General features: G+C 42.4%; 1 pseudogene; it reads right to left on the bottom strand.

Moving 5' to 3' along the window:
- Positions 1-3382: 3382 nt before the first annotated feature.
- Positions 3383-4895, bottom strand: LOC121400097 (annotated as a pseudogene).
- Positions 4896-27205: the final 22310 nt, after the last annotated feature.

Here is a 27205-nt window from a genome sequence, read left to right as displayed (position 1 = left end):
TCCCCGGGGAGAACACAATTAAAATCACCCAATACAAACATTGGCTCAGAACCAGGTAAGAACAAATTCAAAGTAGCAAAAAGATTAGATCTTAATTCCTTTTCAGGTGATGCATACACATTCACAATTTGAAAACTTATACCATTAAAGGATACTTTTACCAAAACCACTCTCCCAGGTATAATATCATGAACTGCTTGAATTTTAAAATCATGACCTTTAAAAAGAATAACCACACCTGAAGAAAAGCAGCCCTCCTCTGAGGACTCTTTATGCTCCTGACATTTAAGGAGCCAGTTTTAAAGATAAGGGTCATAAAAGGAAAACATTTTAGCCATTATCATGAAACTCAGATCCATGTGGTGGTTTAACCCCTGAACACTGCACACCAGATGACTCAGCTGAAACCTCCATCTCATCAGCAGATGATACGCCCTCCCCAGAGGAAGGAAACTGATTAATATCCTGTGTTGGGTTTTTAGCTTTTTTCTTTTCCTTTTTGGTTTGTCTACTTTTCTTGGCCTTAGGAACACCAGTTTCGGCCTCTGGAGGAAACTTAGACCTAGGCTTTTGTTTCACACTTTCCTCCTCAAACCTAGGACCTTCAGTGGTAGCAACAGAAACCCTTGCACTGCTGCGCTGAACCCTCACCTCCTCCACCTCAGGTTCTGCAGGTAAGACAGTGACCTCATTAGCATTTACCTGCCTGGCTACTTTTGTCCTATTTGCATAAGACATTGGACAAACACGGTATACATGCCCACTTTTACCACACAATGTACAAAAAATTTCTGATACACAACCAGCTGTAACATGATCTTTAGACCCACAATGACGACATATTTCTATGTTACAATCTTCTTGAACATGCCCATAACATCGACATTTCCTACAAAATTTTGGTTGATCTCTGTAAAAAAGATAACCCTTATTAGGGCCAATCATGAAATTTGCAGGTGGGTGTGATTGGCCTCCAGGGCCGGTCTCGTCAGCTTTTAAGACGACCACAAATTTTCGACGAGCATTCCACACCCCCAACTCATTTGTAGCCTTGCCAATATATTTCACTGACTCGCAGAATCTCAGCAGAAAAAGAGAAACGTCTTCATTTGGCACATGTGGGTTGTACATGTGTACAAACAAAAGCTTAGTATCTTGGGTGTATAACAAAGAAACTTTGATACCTTCCAGAAGAGGGTCATCTTTATGCTGAGAATAAACATGATGGAAATTCTGGCAGACGACTTGGCTTACGAAGGTAACGTCATAGACACCCGCCTTTGGAAAATCCTGGATGCACAAAATATCCTCTTTCTTTAGACCACAAAGGCCAAAAAGAATCTTTTCTCCAATGAAGCGTAGACCTTTTTCTCCACGAAATTTCTCCTCCACTGCCAACTTAACAGTATCTTTCATCCGCACCTCAGGGAAGGTCGGAACACGAACATCGGCATGGCTAGCCATAACGATCGTAGGAAGCAATCAGATCACAACCGACATGGGTCAATTATCTGAACCCAGCAAACTTCCTCGATCTTGGAATGCCAGTCTCATGATAAGATCTGACATTCCAACACATAGCCATGTGTTGACCTGTGCCTAGTAAGCCTCAACTTCCCTATCCCGTAAAACCATAGGGAGAGGAAAAAAACGGCAAAGTCTTCTTCATTTCCATATCGGTCAAAGTTGACCAATCACAAGAGGACTTTCCAATCCATGTTAAAGACTGCCTGTTAACAACATAGCCCTTTGCCTAGACTCTATGACAATTTGACATTGCCGCTATCCCGTAATACCATAGGGAGAGGAAAAAAACGGCAAAGTCTTCTTCATTTCCATATCGGTCAAAGTTGACCAATCACAAGAGGACTTTCCAATCCATGTTAAAGACTGCCTGTCAACAACATAGCCCTTTGCCTAGACTCTATGACAATTTGACATTGCCGCTATCCCGTAATACCATAGGGAGAGGAAAAAAACGGCAAAGTCTTCTTCATTTCCATATCGGTCAAAGTTGACCAATCACAAGAGGACTTTCCAATCCATGTTAAAGACTGCCTGTCAAACAACATAGCCTTTTGCCTACTATAGATTCCTCCTTGCCATACAAAGAATAGGAAGACCCATAGCCTTCTATGACAAGAGCTGTCAGTCCCATATCCCTTTGCCTAGGCTCTATGGCAAATTAGCCATTGCCTAAGCATTCCCATGATAAAATCTAACATTCCAACACATGGCCATGTGTTGACCTGTGCCTAGTAAGCCTCAACTTCCCTATCCCGTAATACCATAAGTAGAGGAAAAAAACGGCAAAGTCTTCTTCATTTCCATATCGGTCAAAGTTGACCAATCACAAGAGGACTTTCCAATCCATGTTAAAGACTGCCTGTGAACAACATAGCCCTTTGCCTAGACTCTATGACAATTTGACATTGCCGCTATCCCGTAATACCATAGGGAGAGGAAAAAAACAGCAAAGTCTTCTTCATTTCCATATCGGTCAAAGTTGACCAATCACAAGAGGACTTTCCAATCCATGTTAAAGACTGCCTGTCAAACAACATAGCCTTTTGCCTACTATAGATTCCTCCTTGCCATACAAAGAATAGGAAGACCCATAGCCTTCTATGACAAGAGCTGTCAGTCCCATATCCCTTTGCCTAGGCTCTATGGCAAATTAGCCATTGCCTAAGCATTCCCATGATAAAATCTAACATTCTAACACATAGCCATGTGTTGACCTGTGCCTAGTAAGCCTCAACTTCCCTATCCCGTAATACCATAGGGAGAGGAAAAAAACAGCAAAGTCTTCTTCATTTCCATATCGGTCAAAGTTGACCAATCACAAGAGGACTTTCCAATCCATGTTAAAGACTGCCTGTTAACAACATAGCCCTTTGCCTAGACTCTATGACAATTTGACATTGCCGCTATCCCGTAATACCATAGGGAGAGGAAAAAAACGGCAAAGTCTTCTTCATTTCCATATCGGTCAAAGTTGACCAATCACAAGAGGACTTTCCAATCCATGTTAAAGACTGCCTGTCAACAACATAGCCCTTTGCCTAGACTCTATGACAATTTGACATTGCCGCTATCCCGTAATACCATAGGGAGAGGAAAAAAACGGCAAAGTCTTCTTCATTTCCATATCGGTCAAAGTTGACCAATCACAAGAGGACTTTCCAATCCATGTTAAAGACTGCCTGTCAAACAACATAGCCTTTTGCCTACTATAGATTCCTCCTTGCCATACAAAGAATAGGAAGACCCATAGCCTTCTATGACAAGAGCTGTCAGTCCCATATCCCTTTGCCTAGGCTCTATGGCAAATTAGCCATTGCCTAAGCATCAGTAATAAAGTATCAAGTAGGAAAAAAACCCACAATTACTTTACAACATCACGTGAAACCAATATTTATTCTTTAAATAAAAATATACAACAACAAAAAAGAAAAACTTTTATTTTACTCCTTTACTTCAATCTTCGGATGTAGTCCAAGATATGAAATCTCAGAAATTCCTCCGAAGTATTTTCAAAATCCACATCTGCTCGCAATGCAGCTGTTTCCTCTTCCGTCCAGCTGTCAATATATTCTTTAATAGCATAGTCAGGTTTGCATTTATATTGTCTAAACAAAATCTCACCTCTTGTCTGGACCCTCTTCTGTTCACTCTCTTTTGGAACTGGGAGTTGCACTTTTGGAACTGGGGGTTGCACTTTTGGAACTGGGGGCCGCACTCTCACCTCCACCTGTGAACCTCCAGTTTTCCTCTTCTTCTTTTCCTTTCCTGAAGAGTCTGGCCTCTTCACAGCCAGACTTTCCACCTGTAAAGCAATGGCTTCCAGACCACTCACCCCTGGGTCCTCAAGGAGCATTTGCACCTGTTCCGGATCCCCGGACTCACCAGATGAGATTTCCTCCTGACTCACAGTTTTACTCCTTTTTGGACACGTTGAATACAGGTGACCTACTTGAAAGCATAAATTACACTTTTTAGGGTGAACACAGTCTTTCGACTCATGAGTAGACTCACCACAGTTTCCACAATCTTTGCAGTTTTCGGCTGTATGACCATACGCACGACATCTTCGACAAAAAACCGGCATGCCTGAGAAATGGCAGTCTAAATTGATGCCTCCCAACTTAAACCTAGCTGGAGGTAACTTGCCTTTCTTGAATTTTGCCTTGAATTTCACCTTTGATGTCCAGATTCCGACCTCACTTAGAATTTTGCCTGAAAAAGTCAATTTTTCACAAAACTGATTAAGCACAGTCTCTACCTCCTTTATACTCACGAAAGGAGAGTACGACTTCACCACCAAGATGACTTCCTCCTGCGAAATGTGAGGAAACACCCTGTATCCACGTAGCCGAGCATCTTCACGATTTCCTTCCAGAATCTTTAAGAAGCTCAAAAAGATACCTTCTCCATTGAAAGTCACATCGTATACTCCTCGTCGCGGATAATCTTGAATCGCCAGGATCTCCGTCTTCCTGACATGACCGAATTCCCCGAAGGATGGCTTCAACGATGTAGCGCAGCTTACTTTCTCCTTCGATCACCTCTTCCACCACGACACGAACCGAATTCTTCAGCTTAGCGAAGCTTGGAACGACATCTTCGCCAGTGTCCATGTTCTCAACGACACGCTTCCAGTTTTCACTGAAGTGTTCAATCTCTTGCACTCCCGGTTTCCCCCTTGGCTTAGGGTTTCCACCGGAGTGAACGATCGCCTCTCGTTGCCTGGAATCGTGTGCCCTTATAAGGACACACACCCTCCAGGCACCCAATGGCCAAGACACTAGCTGTTCCCCGAAGGTACTACACTTGATCTTAGCCAAAAGGCCGAGAAGCGATCCAGGAATGTCAGTTTATGATATAATCTAACATTCCAGCACATGGCCATGTGTTGACCTGTGCCTAGTAAGCCTCAACTTCCCTATCCCGTAAAACCATAGGGAGAGGAAAAAAACGGCAAAGTCTTCTTCATTTCCATATCGGTCAAAGTTGACCAATCACAAGAGGACTTTCCAATCCATGTTAAAGACTGCCTGTTAACAACATAGCCCTTTGCCTAGACTCTATGACAATTTGACATTGCCGCTATCCCGTAATACCATAGGGAGAGGAACAACATAGCCCTTTGCCTAGACTCTATGACAATTTGACATTGCCGCTATCCCGTAATACCATAGGGAGAGGAAAAAAACGGCAAAGTCTTCTTCATTTCCATATCGGTCAAAGTTGACCAATCACAAGAGGACTTTCCAATCCATGTTAAAGACTGCCTGTCAAACAACATAGCCTTTTGCCTACTATAGATTCCTCCTTGCCATACAAAGAATAGGAAGACCCACAGCCTTCTATGACAAGAGCTGTCAGTCCCATAGGCCATTGCCTAGGCTCTATGGCAAATTAGCCATTGCCTAAGAACTCCCATGATAAAATCTTACATTCCAACACATAACCATGTGTTCACCTGTGCCTAGTAAGCCTCAACTTCCCTATCCGGTAATACCATAGGGAGAGAAAAAAACGGCAAAGTCTTTTTCATTTCCATATCGGTCAAAGTTGACCAATCACAAGAGGACTTTCCAATCCATGTTAAAGACTGCCTGCCAACAACATAGCCCTTTGCCTAGACTCTATGACAATTTGACATTGCCGCTATCCCGTAATACCATAGGGAGAGAAAAAAACGGCAAAGTCTTCTTCATTTCCATATCGGTCAAAGTTAACAAATCACAAGAGGACTTTCCGATCCATGTTAAAGACTGCCTGTCAACAACATAGCCCTTTGCCTAGACTCTATGACAATTTGACATTGCCGCTATCCCGTAATACCATAGGGAGAGAAAAAAACGGCAAAGTCTTCTTCATTTCCATATCGGTCAAAGTTGACCAATCACAAAAGGACGTTCCAATCCATGTTAAAGACTGCCTGTCAACAACATAGCCCTTTGCCTAGACTCTATGACAATTTGACATTGCCGCTATCCCGTAATACCATAGGGAGAGAAAAAAACGGCAAAGTCTTCTTCTTTTCCATATCGGTCAAAGTTGACCAATCACAAGAGGACTTTCCAATCCATGTTAAAGACTGCCTGTCAACAACATAGCCCTTTGCCTAGACTCTATGACAATTTGACATTGCCGCTATCCCGTAATACCATAGGGAGGGAAAAAAAAGGCAAAGTCTTCTTCATTTCCATATCGGTCAAAGTTGACCAATCACAAGAGGACTTTCCAATCCATGTTAAAAACTGCCTGTCAAACAACATAGCCTTTTGCCTACTATAGATTTCTCCTTGCCATACAAAGAATAGGAAGACCCACAGCCTTCTATGACAAGAGCTGTCAGTCCCATAGGCCATTGCCTAGGCTCTATGGCAAATTAGCCATTGCCTAAGAACTCCCATGATAAAATCTTACATTCCAACACATGACCATGTGTTGACCTGTGCCTAGTAAGCCTCAACTTCCCTATCCGGTAATACCATAGGGAGAGAAAAAACGGCAAAGTCTTCTTCATTTCCATATCGGTCAAAGTTGACCAATCACAAGAGGACTTTCCAATCCATGTTAAAGACTGCCTGTCAAACAACATAGCCTTTTGCCTACTATAGATTCCTCCTTGCCATACAAAGAATAGGAAGACCCACAGCCTTCTATGACAAGAGCTGTCAGTCCCATAGGCCATTGCCTAGGCTCTATGGCAAACTAGCCATTGCCTAAAAACTCCCATGATAAAATCTTACATTCCAACACATGACGATGTGTTGACCTGTGCCTAGTAAGCCTCAACTTCCCTATCCGGTAATACCATAGGGAGAGAAAAAAACGGTAAAGTCTTTTTCATTTCCATATCGGTCAAAGTTGACCAATCACAAGAGGACTTTCCAATCCATGTTAAAGACTGCCTGCCAACAACATAGCCCTTTGCCTAGACTCTATGACAATTTGACATTGCCGCTATCCCGTAATACCATAGGGAGAGAAAAAAACGGCAAAGTCTTCTTCATTTCCATATCGGTCAAAGTTGACCAATCACAAAAGGACGTTCCAATCCATGTTAAAGACTGCCTGTCAACAACATAGCCCTTTGCCTAGGCTCTATGACAATTTGACATTGCCGCTATCCCGTAATACCATAGGGAGAGAAAAAAACAGCAAAGTCTTCTTCTTTTCCATATCGGTCAAAGTTGACCAATCACAAGAGGACTTTCCAATCCATGTTAAAGACTGCCTGTCAAACAACATAGCCTTTTGCCTACCATAGATTCCTACTTGCCATACAAAGAATAGGAAGACCCACAGCCTTCTATGACAAGAGCTGTCAGTCCCATAGGCCATTGCCTAGGCTCTATGGCAAATTAGCCATTGCCTAAGAACTCCCATGATAAAATCTTACATTCCAACACATAACCATGTGTTGACCTGTGCCTAGTAAGCCTCAACTTCCCTATCCGGTAATACCATAGGGAGAGAAAAAAACGGCAAAGTCTTCTTCATTTCCATATCGGTCAAAGTTGACCAATCACAAGAGGACTTTCCAATCCATGTTAAAGTCCTGCCAACAACATAGCCCTTTGCCTAGACTCTATGACAATTTGACATTGCCGCTATCCCGTAATACCATAGGGAGAGAAAAAACGGCAAAGTCTTCTTCATTTCCATATCGGTCAAAGTTGACCAATCACAAGAGGACTTTCCAATCCATGTTAAAGACTGCCTGTCAAACAACATAGCCCTTTGCCTAGACTCTATGACAATTTGACATTGCCGCTATGCCGTAAATCCATAGGGAGAGAAAAAAACGGCAAAGTCTTCTTCATTTCCATATCGGTCAAAGTTGACCAATCACAAGAGGACTTTCCAATCCATGTTAAAGACTGCCTGCCAACAACATAGCCCTTTGCCTAGACTCTATGACAATTTGACATTGCCGCTATCCCGTAATACCATAGGGAGAGAAAAAACGGCAAAGTCTTCTTCATTTCCATATCGGTGAAAGTTGACCAATCACAAGAGGACTTTCCAATCCATGTTAAAGACTGCCTGTCAAACAACATAGCCTTTTGCCTACTATAGATTCCTCCTTGCCATACAAAGAATAGGAAGACCCACAGCCTTCTATGACAAGAGCTGTCAGTCCCATAGGCCATTGCCTAGGCTCTATGGCAAATTAGCCATTGCCTAAGAACTCCCATGATAAAATCTTACATTCCAACACATGACCATGTGTTCACCTGTGCCTAGTAAGCCTCAACTTCCCTATCCGGTAATACAATAGGGAGAGAAAAAACGGCAAAGTCTTCTTCTTTTCCATATCGGTCAAAGTTGACCAATCACAAGAGGACTTTCCAATCCATGTTAAAGACTGCCTGTCAAACAACATAGCCTTTTGCCTACTATAGATTCCTCCTTGCCATACAAAGAATAGGAAGACCCACAGCCTTCTATGACAAGAGCTGTCAGTCCCATAGGCCATTGCCTAGGCTCTATGGCAAATTAGCCATTGCCTAAAAACTCCCATGATAAAATCTTACATTCCAACACATGACGACGTGTTGACCTGTGCCTAGTAAGCCTCAACTTCCCTATCCGGTAATACCATAGGGAGAGAAAAAAACGGCAAAGTCTTTTTCATTTCCATATCGGTCAAAGTTGACCAATCACAAGAGGACTTTCCAATCCATGTTAAAGACTGCCTGCCAACAACATAGCCCTTTGCCTAGACTCTATGACAATTTGACATTGCCGCTATCCCGTAATACTATAGGGAGAGAAAAAAACGGCAAAGTCTTCTTCATTTCCATATCGGTCAAAGTTGACCAATCACAAAAGGACTTTCCAATCCATGTTAAAGACTGCCTGTCAACAACATAGCCCTTTGCCAAGACTCTATGACAATTTGACATTGCCGCTATCCCGTAATACCATAGGGAGAGAAAAAAACGGCAAAATCTTCTTCTTTTCCATATCGGTCAACATTGACCAATCACAAGAGGACTTTCCAATCCATGTTAAAGACTGCCTGTCAACAACATAGCCCTTTGCCTAGACTCTATGACAATTTGACATTGCCGCTATCCCGTAATACCATAGGGAGAGAAAAAAACGGCAAAGTCTTCTACATTTCCATATCGGTCAAAGTTGACCAATCACAAGAGGACTTTCCAATCCATGTTAAAGACTGCCTGTCAACAACATAGCCCTTTGCCTAGACTCTATGACAATTTGACATTGCCCCTATCCCGTAATACCATAGGGAGAGAAAAAAACGGCAAAGTCTTCTTCATTTCCATATCGGTCAAAGTTGACCAATCACAAGAGGACTTTCCAATCCATGTTAAAAACTGCCTGTCAACAACATAGCCCTTTGCCTAGACTCTATGACAATTTGACATTGCCGCTATCCCGTAATACCATAGGGAGAGAAAAAAACGGCAAAGTCTTCTTCATTTCCATATCGGTCAAAGTTGACCAATCACAAGAGGACTTTCCAATCCATGTTAAAGACTGCCTGTCAAACAACATAGCCTTTTGCCTACTATAGATTCCTCCTTGCCATACAAATATAGGAAGACCCACAGCCTTCTATGACAAGAGCTGTCAGTCCCATATCCCTTTGCCTAGGCTCTATGGCAAATTAGCCATTACCTAAGCACTCCCATGATAAAATCTAACATTCCAACACATAGCCATGTGTTGACCTGTGCCTAGTAAGCCTCAACTTCCCTATCCCGTATAACCATAGGGAGAGAAATATACGGCAAAGTCTTCTTCATTTCCATATCGGTCAAAGTTGACCAATCACAACAGGACTTTCCAATCCATGTTAAAGACTGCCTATCAACAACATAGCCCTTTGCCTAGACTTTATGACAATTTGACATTGCCGCTATCCCGTAAACCATAGGGAGAGAAAAAACGGCAAAGACTTCTTCATTTCCATATCGGTCAAAGTTGACCAATCACAAGAGGACTTTCCAATCCATGTTAAAGACTGCCTGCCAACAACATAGCCCTTTGCCTTGACTCTATGACAATTTGACATTGCCGCTATCCCGTAATACCATAGGGAGAGAAAAAACGGCAAAGTCTTCTTCATTTCCATATCGGTGAAAGTTGACCAATCACAACAGGACTTTCCAATCCATGTTAAAGACTGCCTGTCAAACAACATAGCCTTTTGCCTACTATAGATTCCTCCTTGCCATACAAAGAATAGGAAGACCCACAGCCTTCAATGACAAGAGCTGTCAATCCCATATCCCTTTGCCTAGGCTCTATGGCAAATTAGCCATTGACTAAGAACTCCCATGATAAAATCTAACATTCCAACACATGACCATGTGTTGACCTATGCCTAGTAAGCCTCAACTTCCCTATCCCGTAGTACCATAGGGAGAGAAAAAAACGGCAAACTCTTCTTCATTTCCAAATCGGTCAAAGTTGACCAATCACAACAGGACTTTCCAATCCATGTTAAAGACTGCCTGTCAACAACATAGCCTTTTGCCTACTATAGATTCCTCCTTGCCATACAAAGAATAGGGAAAATCATATCATACTTACCGAGATTTTCCTTTCCTGGACTGTAACACGGCAGTGGGCAACAACGGGTTAATCCCCTCCAGCCTCGCGATGGGACAGGAAATACTAAATAAAAACAGCTCCCGCCCCCTGGCCGCCATCTTTGATTCTGGAGTCTCCCCCATGAGGGTGGGAAGCCATGCCCACTGCCGTGTTACAGTCCAGGAAAAGAAAATCTCGGTAAGTATGATATGATTTTCCCTATTCCTGTTCCTTAACACGGCAGTGGGCAACAACGGGATGTACCAAAGAATACACAACAATAAAGAGGGAGGGCGATTTCTGAATTCAGTACTGAAGTTGCAAAAGAGGAAGGTTTTTTTGCAAACACATCAAATTTATAGTGATTAACAAATGTCTGGAAAGATGACCAGACGGCTGCTCTGCAGATTTCTTCTGAAGTGGTCCCTGCATGGAAGGCCCATGATGCCGCCATGCCTCTGGTTGAATGTGCCTTAATGGAAGAGGGTACTGAGTTGGAGTTTAAAGTATAGGCCATCTGGATACACTCCTTGATCCATCCTGCTATCGTGGATTTAGAAGGCTGAGCTCCTGCCTTTTTTCCCTGCGGGATCACCAAGAGGGAGTCTGAAGTTCTTATATTCTGTACTCTTTCTAGGTAAGTCTTCAGGCATCTCACCACATCCAGATTGTGCCATGTTTGTTCCGCCTCCGATTCAGGTTTAGGAAAGAAGGTAGGTAGTACAATGTCCTGGGAGGTATGGAATGGAGAGATCACCTTGGGGATAAATTTATCTGCAGTTTTTAGTACTACCTTATCCTGCAGAAAGGTAAGTTTTCCTTCCTTTATTGATAAGGCTTGCAGTTCTCCGACCCTCCTAGCGGAGGTGATTGCCAATAGAAAACATATTTTTAAGTTGAGCAACTTTAGCGATATATTCTGTAATGGTTCGAAGGGCTCAGAGGTAAGTGTCTTCAGAACCAGACTTAAATCCCAGGGAGGAACTTGAGGTCTAGTGACTGGTACCAGTCTTTTTACTCCCTGGAAGAATTTCTTAATCAGGGTATGCTGAGACCAGTTGATTTTTGAAAAGTGAGATATTGCAGTGACCTGGCCTCTGAGAGTAGCAAGGCTGAGCTTCAGTTCCAGTCCCTTCTGTAAAAATTCAACCACCTGAACTTCCGAGATGTCACTAGGATTGATTCCTGCTTTCTTGCACCAATCAATGAACTTTTCCCAGGTGGAGAAATATTTTTGCAGGGTGTTGGGTTTTCTGGCTGCTATCAAGGTAGTTATGGAGGCTTCAGAGAGCCCTGTAGATAAGAGGTTCAGCCTTTCAAGAGCCAAGCCGTTAAGTTCCACCTGTCTGGATGTGGGTGGACTATTTCCCCCTGTGTCATTAGATCCTCCCAGGGAGGGAGACTGAGTGGGGAGTCCCTGGATAGAATCCAGATTTGAGAGAACCAAGATCTCTTTGGCCACCAAGGTGCCACCAGGACTACTTCTGCATGATCCTCCTTTATCTTCCTCAGAACCCTTGGGATCAGAGAGAAAGGAGGGAAGATGTATGCTCTGCGAAACCTCCATATCATCGAAAATGCGTTCACTTTCCACGCATTCTGCTCCATTGTCCATGACACAAACTTTGGAAGTTTCGTGTTCACACTCGATGCCATCAGATCGAGACAAAATGGGCCCCATCTTGCAGATATCATGTTGAAGGCCGATTGGTGCAGTTCCCATTCTCCGGGTGTGGACATTGTTCTGCTCAACCTGTCTGCTTGTACATTCTGCAGCCCCGGAATGTACTCTGCCTTCAAATCCTTCAAGTTCTTCTCTGCCCATGTGAATATAATCATGGTCAAGTCTAATAAGCTTTTTGATCTTGTCCCTCCTTGCTTGTTCAAGTATCTGACCGAGGTCATGTTGTCCGATTTTATCAGTATTGACTTGTTTCGACAATGTTTTCTGAAAGTTAGTAGTCCTAGCCATATTGCCTTGAGCTCCTTCCAATTGGAAGACCTTGCAACTTCCACTGGAGCCCATTTGCCCTGAGTTTCGACTCCTTGCATGTGGGCTCCCCATCCCCATTTGCTTGCATCTGTGGTTAACACTATCCAAGTCGGTTGGCTCAAAGATACTGGGTGTTCTAGATTCGTTGTTTTTGTCCACCATTTTAATGACTGGATCGTGGATGGTGATAAATGAATCTGTTGATGGGGCCGAAGGTGATTGTGATCCCATCTGGATAGGAAGTTGTTTTGTAGGATTCTGACATGATAGGGAGCCCACTTCACGCAGTCCACTGTGGAAATGATCTTCCCCAGTAATCTCTGGCAGTTTACTGCTGAATGTACTGGCCTGGCTCTGAAGGTCCTTATGGATGCTTGGATGTCCCGAATTCTCCTTACTGGAAGGGAGAGATTGAAGTTCCTTGTGTCTATTATTACTCCCAAGAATTCCATCTGCTGGGCAGGGGAAGAGATGCTTTTCTCCCAGTTCAATATCCACCCCAGACTTTGGAGAAGATCGGACACCCTTGTTCGATGGTCCTCTAGAATCTCCTTCGAAGCTGCTTTGATGAGGATGTCGTCCAAGTAAATAAACAACTGGATCCCTTGCAATCTTAGGTGAGCTATGATGGGTGCCATGACCTTTGTAAACAGCCTTGGGGCTGTTGCCAAACCAAAGGGAATTACGTTGTATTGGAAATGATCGTTTAAGACTTTGAAACGAAGGAATTTCCTGTGAGCTTCTTTTACTGAGATATGCCAATATGCATTCTTTATGTCTAGCTTTACCAGCCAGTCGTCTGGGTCCACACACTGGGTGATAGACCTCAGGGTTTCCATCTTGAAGGATGGGACATCCAACCGTTGGTTCAGCGTTTTGAGATTGAGGATTGCTCTGAACTCTCCATTCTGCTTTTGTCTGAGGAAAAGGTGGGAGTAATTTCCTGAAAATCTTTGCTCTTGTGGCACCTTTGATATCACTTTTTCTTTCAGTAAGTTTTGGATGATGGACTTTAAAGTGAGGGACTTCTTTGCCGACCTTGGTTTGTCTGAAGAAACAAACTGATGGGGAAGATTCCCGTGCAGATTTATTCCATACCCTTCTGCTATCACGTCCATAATCCACTTGTTCGGACAAACTCGAGCCCACATTGCACTGTATGATGTTAATCTTCCTCCCACATGCAACGGGACTCCCACACCTTCATGCTCTGGGTTTCTCGGGCTTAGTGTTGGCCCCTTTGGACTGAAAGGACTGATTTCTATAGTTAGGCCCTTGTCTCCATGGCCTAGAGAACGGTTTGCCTGGCTTGTATTGTCTGACTTCTTTGAAATTTCCTCTGATGTTTCTAACTGGATTTCTTTTTTCCCTGCGATCCTGCGGGAGAAAAGAGGATTTTCCGGCAGACGCCTTGGAAATAATCTGGTCTAGCTCTGGACCAAACAACAAGTTCCCCTTGAAGGGAAGGCTGCATAAATTATGTTTTGATTGGGCATCCGCATGCCACTGTCTTAACCATAGCCCTCTCCTGGCCACCACAGACAGACTCATGGATTTAGCTGCCAATTTTATGGATTCTAGAGAGACTTCGGCCGCAAACTCGTTGGCCAGTTTTATATCTTGTAGCAACTCGACCAACTTTCCTCTATCTGTACCACTTTTAATGGCGTCTTCAAGTTCTTGAAGCCAAATTTTGTTAGCCCTTGTTACAGAAGTTGTTGCTATGGCCGACTTACAGGCTGCCCCATTGGCGACGTAAACCCTCTTAAGGGCTCCATCCTGTCGCCTCTCCATGGTGTCTCTAAGGGAAACACCCTCATCCACTGGTAGCGTGGTCCTCCTGGCCACTCTGGTGATTGCCGCATCCACCTTAGGAGGGTTCTCCCACACCTTAGCCACATCTGTTGCAAAGGGGAGTAGTTTCTTAATTTTCCTAGGAACAACTTGCTTCCGATCAGGGTTATCCCATTCGGATTGGATGGAAGTTTTGATTACCTCGTGCACTGGGAAGAGGTGGTTCTTTTTTGAGGATGATTTAAACATTTTATCTTGCTTTACCGGAGATTCCTGATCTTCCAGATCCAAGGTTTTCCTTACTGCTTTAATCAGTGGTTCAACCATGTCAGTATTGAAGGCTGACTCATCCTCCTGTACAGAGTCTCTGTCTGAAATTTCCCCTTCCGTATCGCTAGATATCTCTGAAGTAGCCACCCCCCCTATGTTCAAGGGGGTAATTACTCCTGAACTGCTTCTGCCTGCAATGGAAGCTGCTCTTTGATCTAAACCTTTCAGTACGTTCTCAGTGACTTGTGTCATCATAGAAGCTACAGATTGATTTATAGTCTCTTTCATCCAACCCATCATATCTGACATTTGCGGTGAGTCAACTCCAGAAGCTTCACGTAGACATTTTCCACACAATCTCTTATCTGGCAAAGCATTGCTTGAGCAGGATGCACACTCTGTTCTGGCCACCTTCCTTCTACTCCCTTCTCTGCTAGGAGGACTCCTAAATAAAAATAAAAATACATATCAGTAATGTTTACTGTGATCCAAATAGTGTTTGAGGGCCCCTCCCCCGATTATTGTTGTGTTCACCTCTCAACAAACATCACTCACCCCCTTGAGCCCGAGTGAGACCTTCGGCAGCTCATTGCAAAAATAAGGATCCTCCAGTAGCACCTGTAAAATTTCACTATTTAATTCTTGTCCCAGAAGGATCCCTATGGGCTTAAGCAATGGTCAGGGGAAAGGCATACTTACAACAGTACCCTCCTGACAGCACAATTGGCACCAGACACTCCTTACCAGTTCAGCAGCCATAGGGGAGAAAAAGCGCTTCCTTTAAACTTGAGCGCCAAGCCTCAGGCGTCTTCCGCGTCTACTTCCGGGTTCGCGTGTTCGCGCATGCGCAAAAGCGCCAGCGCCATCTTGGAGGCTGACGTCAGCGTCTTATCGCGCACATTGCCTGGGGAGGCGTTTGCGACTTACGGCGCTGTTGGCACACATGGCCCAGGCCTGCCAAGGCTTCTCTGGAGACACACAAGAGGTAACCAACCCCGGTCCCAGGACTTCAGAAAGGGGAGAGGTACCCAGTCTGGACTATTGGGGGTGACGACAGGAGAAAAAAAGATGGCGGCCAGGGGGCGGGAGCTGTTTTTATTTAGTATTTCCTGTCCCATCGCGAGGCTGGAGGGGATTAACCCGTTGTTGCCCACTGCCGTGTTAAGGAACAGGAATAGGAAGACCCACAGCCTTCAATGACAAGAGCTGTCAATCCCATATCCCTTTGCCTAGGCTCTATGGCAAATTAGCCATTGACTAAGAACTCCCATGATAAATCTAACATTCCAACACATGACCATGTGTTGACCTATGCCTAGTAAGCCTCAACTTCCCTATCCCGTAATACCATAGGGAGAGAAAAAAACGGCAAAGTCTTCTTCATTTCCATATCGGTCAAAGTTGACCAATCACAAGAGGACTTTCCAATCCATGTTAAAGACTGCCTGTCAAACAACATAGCCTTTTGCCTACTATAGATTCCTCCTTGCCATGCAAAGAATAGGAAGACCCACAGCCTTCTATGACAAGAGCTGTCAGTCCCATATCCCTTTGCCTAGGCTCTATGGCAAATTAGCCATTGCCTAAGCACTCCCATGATAAAATCTAACATTCCAACACATAACCATGTGTTGACCTGTGCCTAGTAAGCCTCAACTTCCCTATCCCGTATAACCATAGGGAGAGAAAAAAACGTCAAAGCCTTCTTCATTTCCATATCGGTCAAAGTTGACCAATCACAAGAGGACTTTCCAATCCATGTTAAAGACTGCCTGTCAACAACATAGCCCTTTGCCTAGACTCTATGACAATTTGACATTGCCGCTATCCCGTAATACCATAGGGAGAGAAAAAAACGGCAAAGTCTTCTTCATTTCCATATTGGTCAAAGTTGACCAATCACACGAGAACTTTCCAATCCATGTTAAAGACTTCCTGTCAACAACATAGCCCTTTGCCTAGACTCTATGACAATTTGACATTGCCGCTATCCCGTATTACCATAGGGAGAGAAAAAAACTGCAAAGTCTTCTTCATTTCCATATCGGTCAAAGTTGACCAATCACAAGAGGTCTTTCCAATCCATGTTAAATATTGCCTGTCAAACAACATAGCCTTTTGCCTACTATAGATTCCTCCTTGCCATACAAAGAATATGAAGCCCCACAGCCTTCTATGACAAGAGCTGTCAGTCCCATATCCCTTTGCCTAGGCTCTATGGCAAATTAGCCATTGCCTAAGCACTCCCATGATAAAATCTAACATTCCAACACATAGCCATGTGTTGACCTGTGCCTAGTAAGCCTCAACTTCCCTATCCCGTATAACCATAGGGAGAGAAAAATCGGCAAAGTCTTCTTCATTTCCATATCGGTCAAAGTTGACCAATCACAAGAGAACTTTCCAATCCATGTTAAAGACTGCCTGTCAACAACATAGCCATTTGCCTAGATTCTATGACAATTTGACATTGCTGCTATCCCGTAATACCATAGGGAGAGTAAAAACGGCAAAGACTTCTTCATTTCCATATCGGTCAAAGTTGACCAATCACAAGAGGACTTTCCAATCCATGTTAAAAACTGCCTGTCAACAACATAACCCTTTGCCTAGACTCTATGACAATTTGACATTGCGGCTATCCCGTAATACCATAGGGAGAGAAAAAACGGCAAAGTCTTCTTTATTTCCATATCGGTGAAAGTTGACCAATCACAAGAGGACTTTCCAATCCAGGTCAAGGACTGCCTGTCAACAACATAACCGTTTGCCTAGACTCTATGACAATTTGACATTGCCGCTATCCCGTTTTACCATAGGGAGAGAAAAAACGGCAAAGTCTTCTTCATTTCCATATCGGCCAAAGTTGACCAATCACAAGAGTACTTTCCAATCCATGTTAAAGACTGCCTGTCAAACAACATAGCCTTTTGCCTACTATAGATTCCTCCTTGCCATACAAAGAATAGGAAGACCCACAGCCTTCTATGACAAGAGCTGTCAGTGCCATATCCCTTTGCCTAGGCTCTATGGCAAATTAGCCATTGCCTAAGCACTCCCATGATAAAATCTAACATTCCAACAAATGGCCATGTGTTGACCTGTGCCTAGTAAACCTCAACTTTCCTATCCCGTATTACCATAGGGAGAGAAAAAACGGCAAAGTCGCCTTCATTTCCATATCGGTCAAAGTTGACCAATCACAAGAGGACGTTCCAATCCATGTCAAAGACTGTCTGTCAACAACATAGCCCTTTGGCTAGTCTCTATGACAATTTGACAGCGCCGCTTTCCCGTAATACCATAGGGAGAGAACATCCCACCAAGTCTCCTTCTTTTAAATATCAGTCAAAGTTGACCAATCACAAGAGGAATTTCCAATCCATGTCAAAGATTGCCTTTCAACAACATAGCCCTTTGCCTAGGCTCAATGACAATTTGACTTTTTTTTTTTTTTTTTTCTTTCATTAACTTTATTTACAGAAAAAACAAACAAAAAGAAACATAAAAAAAACAATTTTTTTTTCACAAAACTAACATATTCCAAGATGTAGGTCTCCATAAAAATTCAGCATTAGTCTTCCCTAAATGTTTTACATCTCTTAGAAAATACAAATACATTTTTGCTAGACATAATCCAATACATTGCTCTGGAGTTATGTTATCACGTTTAAGCAAAAGTATATTACGAACTTTCCACAGTGATTCCTTCATGCAGTTTACAGTATACCATGCACGTAGTTTTTTATCCTTATTATTGCATTCTAAGGTACCAAAAAATGCATCATTCATATCAAAGTTTTTTACATCAAAAACATTATACAATAAAACAAACAATTTTCCCCATACAAACTTAGCATAAACACAATCCCAAAAAACATGTTGAACAGTTTCTTCATATCTACACTTTTCTCTAGGACACACTTTGGTTGTAACCGAGCGCCTCATATACTGAAAAGACCTAGTGGGTAAACAATTATGCACAATTGACCATGCTAAGTCTTTTTGATGATTTTCCATTTGCTTTTCTGACACATTTCTCCAAATCCTTTTGCTTTGTTCAACAGAAGAATTGTCCACAATAATAACATCCTCTTTAGATTGGATCCATTTCGTTAATTTCTTTTGGTCAGATAAAAAGTCCTTAGGGGCATCACTTAAAACATATTTTTTAAAGATTTTTTCCAATAAAATGTATTGGGAGGAAACATTCATTAAAACTGGAATTGTCAAAGGGAAAGTACATAATTTATATTTTCTAAAGAAAGCTCCAGCACAATAAGATATAAAACAAGATTGAATTTCAAATTTTTTAAGATTTCGATAAATAAAACAAAACATACAGGAATCTTTCAAAATCAGGAAAATTTTTTCCACCATTTTCTTTTGCTCTAATAACCTTTATTCGACTTAACTTTTCCATCTTAGAATTCCATAGGAAAATGAAACATAATCTAATTATTCTCTTCATATTTAGAGTAGAAGGTGGAAAAATCATTGCAATATACAACATCATTGGCAACAATACTGACTTAACAATTAAGGTTTTCCCTTCCATTGTCAGCCCTCTAAGTGACCAATACTGTAATTTTTTCTGCATTTTTCCTAGTAAAATATCCCAATTAGGTTGACCATCATTTTCTGCACCAAAAAGAATTCCTAAAATTTTTATTCCTTTGTCTTGTATTGTCACTTCACAATTAACATTTTCTCAATTACCTATCCCCAAACACTCACATTTATTTACATTTAGCTTAAACCCAGATGCTTGACAATAAAATTTTGTTAACAAAAGAGCTCTTTGAATTGCGGCCGGCTTTTCACAGAAAATGGTTACATCGTCCATGTATGACACAACTTTAATTTGAACACCGTTACCACCTGGTACCGGAACTCCTTTCACCATTTTATCTTTTCTCAAAGCACATAACAATGGTTCTAATGCACATATAAATAAGATAGGGGACAATGGACATCCCTGTTTAACACCACTCAAAAGGGGAATTTCACGTGTCCTATTACCATTTATTTGAATTTCACACACAGTTTGACGATAAAGTGCATGGATTTGATTTAACATAACATCAGGTAACCCCATTTTCTTTAACACTGCAAGTAAAAACTGATGGGAAACACGATCATACGCCTTTTCGAAATCTAAGGATAAAATTGCTAAATTTTGCTTACGGTCATTAGAATACCATATTATATCCCGGATTAGGGACAAATTATCCCAAATACACCTTCCGGGCACCCCACATACCTGATTATAATGAATTACTTTTTCAATTACCAACTTAAACCTGTTTGTTAATAATTTAGCAAAAAACTTATAATCAGAATTTAATAAAGAAATTGGGCGCCAATTTTTAATATCAGAAGTATCACCTTTTTTATGAATTAGAACCACAACACTTTTTCTCCAAGATGATGGTAAAACCTTCGCATAAAAACATTCACTAAAAAGACCCAGCAAATCCTCCTTTAACATTCCCCAAAATTTCATATAAAATTCACTTGCAATACCATCCAAACCTGGGGTTTTTCCCCTAGTAGCACTTTTAATGACCTCTAAGATCTCCTTTTCAGTAAAAACCTTTGACAAAGTGTCACAATCAGAATCATCTAGAACACTTTCAATATTACTTATACAATCATTGAAAAACACCGGATCTACAACTTTTTCATTAAATAACTCTGAGTAAAAATCGGTGGCCACCTTAAGTATACCATCCATGGAGGTTTGACCATTTAAACATTCAATTTTTTTTCTCCCAGAATGCAATTTTTTGAAAAAAAATTGTGTGCATTTCTCATTTTCTTCCAGAGACTTAATTCGGCTATTAAAGATAATTTCCTTCCCCTTATGATCAAGATATTTGGTAATTTCCTTTTTAACCATGACAATATCATTTGAAACATCAATCCCAACTTCTTTTAATTTGTATAGAGTTTGGAGACGAGCATTCAAAACAGAATAATACCTTCTCCTTTCCTTAGCTTTTTCTTTACCATAGGAGATAAAAAAATCTTTAATTTTTAACTTTATTTTTTCCCACCAACACATAAAGCTTTCTTGTGGTGATTTTTGTTTTCTCCACTGAGAATATTTATTTTTAAAATTCTCAATAACCACAGGGTCATCTAGTAAAGAAACATTCATTTTCCAGTAATTTTTATTAACCTTTTGTGTTCCCAAGCATGACACCTTAACCAATAATAAATTATGATCAGAAAAAATATTTTGTACCAAAGTAGCACTAATAGGATCCAAATTCTGCGACACAAAGGCAAAATCGATCCTTGAACTTACATTCCCATTTGTCCAAGTGTAACCAGGTTGATTTTTATTGCACTTTGCCCACACATCAGTAAAACCTAGATCAGATACCATGTTTTTTAAATAATTAGCTGATTTATCCATTGTTATGTTCACAGCCCCCCCAGCCCTCTTCTCCCCGGGGAGAACACAATTAAAATCACCCAATACAAACATTGGCTCAGAACCAGGTAAGAACAAATTCAAAGTAGCAAAAAGATCAGATCTTAATTCCTTTTCAGGTGATGCATACACATTCACAATTTGAAAACTTATACCATTAAAGGATACTTTTACCAAAACCACTCTCCCAGGTATAATATCATGAACTGCTTGAATTTTAAAATCATGACCTTTAAAAAGAATAACCACACCTGAAGCTTTACCATCGTTACCACCTGACCAAACCGATGGACCTAAACTCCATTCAGTTTTTAATAAATCATAGTTTGGCATAAAATTTAAATGACACTCTTGCAGACATAAAAAATGGAAATCAATTGTTTGTACATAATCGAGAAAAGCAGCCCTCCTCTGAGGACTCTTTATGCTCCTGACATTTAAGGAGCCAGTTTTAAAGATAAGGGTCATAAAAGGAAAACATTTTAGCCATTATCATGAAACTCAGATCCATCTGGTGGTTTAACCCCTGAACACTGCACACCAGATGACTCAGCTGAAACCTCCATCTCATCAGCAGATGATACGCCCTCCCCAGAGGAAGGAAACTGATTAATATCCTGTGTTGGGTTTTTAGCTTTTTTCTTTTCCTTTTTGGTTTGTCTACTTTTCTTGGCCTTAGGAACACCAGTTTCGGCCTCAGGAGGAAAATTAGACCTAGGCTTTTGTTTCACACTTTCCTCCTCAAACCTAGGACCTTCAGTGGTAGCAACAGAAACCCTTGCACTGCTGCGCTGAACCCTCACCTCCTCCACCTCAGGTTCTGCAGGTGAAACAGTGACCTCATTAGCATTTACCTGCCTGGCTGCTTTTGTCCTATTTGCATAAGACATTGGACAAACACGGTATACATGCCCACTTTTACCACACAATGTACAAAAAATTTCTGATACACAACCAGCTGTAACATGATCTTTAGACCCACAATGACGACATATTTCTATGTTACAATCTTCTTGAACATGCCCATAACATCGACATTTCCTACAAAATTTTGGTTGATCTCTGTAAAAAAGATAACCCTTATTAGGGCCAATCATGAAATTTGCAGGTGGGTGTGATTGGCCTCCAGGGCCGGTCTCGTCAGCTTTTAAGACGACCACAAATTTTCGTCGAGCATTCCACACCCCCAACTCATTTGTAGCCTTGCCAATATATTTCACTGACTCGCAGAATCTCAGCAGAAAAAGAGAAACATCTTCATTTGGCACATGTGGGTTGTACATGTGTACAAACAAAAGCTTAGTATCTTGGGTGTATAACAAAGAAACTTTGATACCTTCCAGAAGAGGGTCATCTTTATGCTGAGAATAAACATGATGGAAATTCTGGCAGACGACTTGGCTTACGAAGGTAACGTCATAGACACCCGCCTTTGGAAAATCCTGGATGCACAAAATATCCTCTTTCTTTAGACCACAAAGGCCAAAAAGAATCTTTTCTCCAATGAAGCGTAGACCTTTTTCTCCACGAAATTTCTCCTCCACTGCCAACTTAACAGTATCTTTCATCCGCACCTCAGGGAAGGTCGGAACACGAACATCGGCATGGCTAGCCATAACGATCGTAGGAAGCAATCAGATCACAACCGACATGGGTCAATTATCTGAACCCAGCAAACTTCCTCGATCTTGGAATGCCAGTCTCATGATAAGATCTGACATTCCAACACATAGCCATGTTTTGTGCCAAGTAAGCCTCAACTTACCTATTGCATAATACCATAGGGAGAGAACATCCCACCAAGTCTTCTTGATTTCCATATCAGTCAAAGTTGACCAATCACAAGAGGACTTTCCAATCCATGTCCACCATTGGCACATCTCGCTTTCTTTCTCTATTATACCCTATTACATCACGCAAATACAATAATCCCTGCAATTTGCCTACCAGGCACCGCACACAATTGTTCCTCTCCAACCATTTTTCCAATCACACTTCTCAAACCATTTGCAATGACTTTCGCAACAATCTTATAATCCACAGTCAACAGTGAAATAGGCCTCCAATTTTTAAGATCTCTTCTTTCTCCTTTCTAAGGGCTCTTACACACGGCCGTTCCGACCTGCGCTCCCCTGCGTTCCGTTTTTTGGCGTTCAGCCGCAGGGGAGCGCAGGAATAGACGCAAGTAATGATTTTAAATGGGGCTGTACTCACTCAGGCGCGTGTAGGCGCCGAACGCAGGTTCAGACGCAACATGCTGCATTTTTCCTGCGTTCGGCGCCTACATGCGCCTGAATGAGTACAGCCCCATTTCAAATCATTACTTGCGTCTATTCCTGCGCTCCCCTGCGGCTGAACGCCAAAAAACGGAACGCAGGGGAGCGCAGGTCGGAACGGCCGTGTGTAAGAGCCCTTATACAACAAAACAATCACCCCAATGTCAAAACACCTTTTACCAATACACTCTTGATTAGTTAAAAAAAAATATATATATATATATATATATATATACACATTCCAATCACATCCCAAAACTCATGATAAAATTCCACAGGCAACCCATCACTTCCAGGCACCTTTCCTTTTCTTCATACATTTCACACACTCCTCGACTTCCTCTTTCTTTAAATCCTCACTCAAAAATTCCTTTTCCACTTGGCCTATATCCACATTAACATTTTGCAGACACTTTTTCTCCCAACATCTCTCTCTCTTAACTTCTGTATATTACTCTTTATAAAAGTCCCACACAGTTTCAATAATTCCATTTTTTCCAAACACCTCCTCCCCTTTATCATTAAATATACTTTTCATTTCCACCCTCCTCCCATACACTTTTTTAAAGAAAAAATTTGTACATTTTTCATCCTTTTCCTTAATTACCATTCTTGCTTGAGCAATTATTTTTCTTCCTTCCGTTTCCAATTTCTTTCTAACCTGTTCTCTGTCCTCTGCTTGTTCCTCACTCACATTCTCTCCCAGAGACTGTTGGGTGGCAGTTACTGGTCAAACCATCACAATCCAGATAAATCACTAGCCATTATTAGGAGGTAAGGGCCACAATAGTCCAGGCCATTGCCACGCAGTTCTGATACTGTGGGTCTAATTCAGTCTTGGAACTAGAACTAAGGAGAATCCAAGAATTTGGCTAAAAATGAAAGACCTTAAGCACTGGGTTTATGTACCAGCTGAAGGCCACCATCAACCTTTAGCAGCAATGATTTGTAACCCCAATAATGGCCCCAGCAGCCCCCATCTTCTCTTTCTCTAATCTTTGGGCTGCTGCCACTTACCTGAGGGACTGACTCTTACACAGTGTAGATTTGCAATGAGCCCTAAGCTTAGCTTGTAAGCAGCTTGTTATTTAGGCAAATAAGAGGGAAACGCACGTCGCACCCACAAGCAGCTCTGGAACAGGCACTTCCATTAATCACGGGGACAGTTACTTCTCTCATCAAGTTACCAGCCTGATTGGCTTTCAACTAGACCCTCCTGTACTCACAACTCCATCTATATATACTACAGTCAGGGTCTCCAGTCTCCCCCATGAGCCCTGTAGACTTTCATTACTCCCCCCCATGTGTCCAACATATACTGTGCCATCAGAGCTACAGAGCCCGGGTGCACTTACAGCAACATACCCCAGGAGGGGCAGAAAAGCTTCAGCCAGGGTGTATGTGCAGAGTAGTTCCAGTAAGTAGATACATAGGGGTAGCTTGTCTGGTTATTGTCTCCAGCCACATTTATATGCATTAACTAGCTAAAAACACAGACTATTAACAGGGTGAGATTATTGAGACTAGTGCCGCGGTCATACTCATCCTCCCTGTCGAGTGGGTGGCGGAAGCTATTGAGGAGTTAGGACTGGGCCACGCTCCTATCAGCTGGGTATGCACATTGCTAGCACACTGGTGAAGTCGAACGACGCGATGCATGCAGCGACCGCACGAGCATTTAAAGTAGGAGAATGTTCTTGAGGTACAAGATAATAACACATGCTAGATGCATACCCATGGGGGGAGTAGGTAGAGTGACCAAAACTCCTACACACACCGCGGAACATTCAAATGGGTGTGCGGGGATCATCAGGAAGGACCCTAGAACTAGGTGTAGTAGCATAGAAGTTAAAAGTAAGGGGACTAGAGCGTATTCAGGCTGGTGAAGATAGCCAAAAGGGGAGGGTACTTGTGTTTAGTGTGAAACGACCCCTGGAGTAGCGCCGTAAGGTCAAGAGAGAGTTGCCATTGAGGGGGTATGTCATATGGGGGCATGAATACTGGATGCTTATAGTGGTTTGAGATGCGGGGAGGTTCCTCTCAGTCGGCAATAGTCTACAGTAAGACAAGCTCGAGGTCAATAACTTGTGGGGGTTCGCCATCTTGAAAATCGCAGACACTGGTGCACATGTTCGCTCAGTCTGGGTATGGGAAATGTGTTCCTGAACGCTGGCCGCACTTATTATTGGCCAGCCCCTGGCCTCTTTACGTCCTCATTACGCTGGGCATAAAAGAACAAGCGCACTATGATACTTGGCAAGAGCATTAAGTGTTGCTGAGGGGGGTCTTCGCGCTCACGGCACTGAGAAAGTTTGGATGTGGGCAGCTCTGACCGAAACTGGATCTGTCAACTGACACAGGTGGAGACACTCAGCTGCAAAGGTGGGTCAGCAAGGACGCCGATAAGGGGTGTACAGCTTATGCTCTAACACTAACTCACAACAGTAGCAGTACTTAACGCCAGAGCACAAGAGAGCACTTAACCACTGGGGGAGGCACTGGGGGCACGCATCACATTAGGCCGAGCGTTACAAAACCATGTGCTAGTGGCTGAACCACAGAACGTGGCAGACACAGATGTTCCGATATGGCCATTGGTGCCTTCTAACGAAGAGAGACGTCGGTAAACATAAATGCGCTCTATGTGCAGCGTTCGAAGGTCTTTCAGTTTCTCTTACGAACACACAAGCATCTCGGTTGAGATTCTCCTTAGTTCTAAGTTAATCCAGACTGTATGTGATGTATCACACAGTATCAGAAGCATGCGCGAGTAGAGCTACTATTGCGTGCGCATGCTGATGTGGTGGGACGAAATATACATTCAGTTCATCTCCTAATAATGGCTGATGTGGAGGGTTCCATGTAGCTACTGAGCATTCGTACTTGCGACTAAGTTGAGGTGACTGACAAGAACCGTATGCTAATTCAATGACTCAGGATCCCAGGCACACCCACAGCATACTCCATATGAGAGTCCAAGTAGACAATCTAATCGAGAAGTCGGGATGGATAGCAGAAAGACAACAGCACAGGATACCTCACAGAAGACAGTATAATCCTGAGGTTGTTAATAGAAGAGAAACACAACAACTCGCGTTGTCTGAACGCCGCTACACTTAGTGTCTACCTGACAGTACCAACTATGCAATTGGGAGAGTCCTCCACTGGAAACAACTCTGATCGAGAAGAATGGGCTTACAATGTCTACTGTATTGCCCGTCACTATGCAAAGCTGTGCTGTGCCTACCAAACAATATCAGTTAACGCACACTCATATTATGATGGGTCTCCTTTGTAAATCCAATCAAGAGGTAGCATAAAATGGCAACTGCACGCGCGCAGGGAGTGGAGACAAATAGCTCGAAAAGTGTACATTCTTTTTATACCTTTCGCAGCATCAAGTGTGCAGGAGCAGGGAGTGCGCCGTTTATGCTCTGGGACCCATCGGGAGAGCTGAGTGGGGAGTAATTGATAGGAAGTGCCAGGTTGTGCGCTGTACGAAATCTATATCACAGGTAGCTAAAACATGTAGTATCAGGAGTGATAGAATTTTAAACTGGGGGGTCAAACACAAGTTGAGCAATGTATTGATGTAAGAAGATTAGAGTTGACGATGGTCCTTTATATGTGTTTCATGCGAAGACCTATAAGCTCTATGCTCGCTGGTAAGACATGTTGTCCACACTGTTCCTGGTTGGATTAGTAAACAAGAGGCCACAGGAATGAGTAAGGGAAGAGAGGTAGACCTATTGGTTGGTTAGAGAGTGGTAGTGATGTTAATATGCATATTGTGGATGTGCCATGCTCGACATGTGGTGAGATCTGCTGATAAGCATGTATGAT

The sequence above is a fragment of the Xenopus laevis genome, chromosome 2L (assembly GCF_017654675.1).
Source record: "Xenopus laevis strain J_2021 chromosome 2L, Xenopus_laevis_v10.1, whole genome shotgun sequence".
Classification (NCBI taxonomy): domain Eukaryota; kingdom Metazoa; phylum Chordata; class Amphibia; order Anura; family Pipidae; genus Xenopus; species Xenopus laevis.
This window is presented reverse-complemented; position numbering and strand designations above follow the sequence as displayed.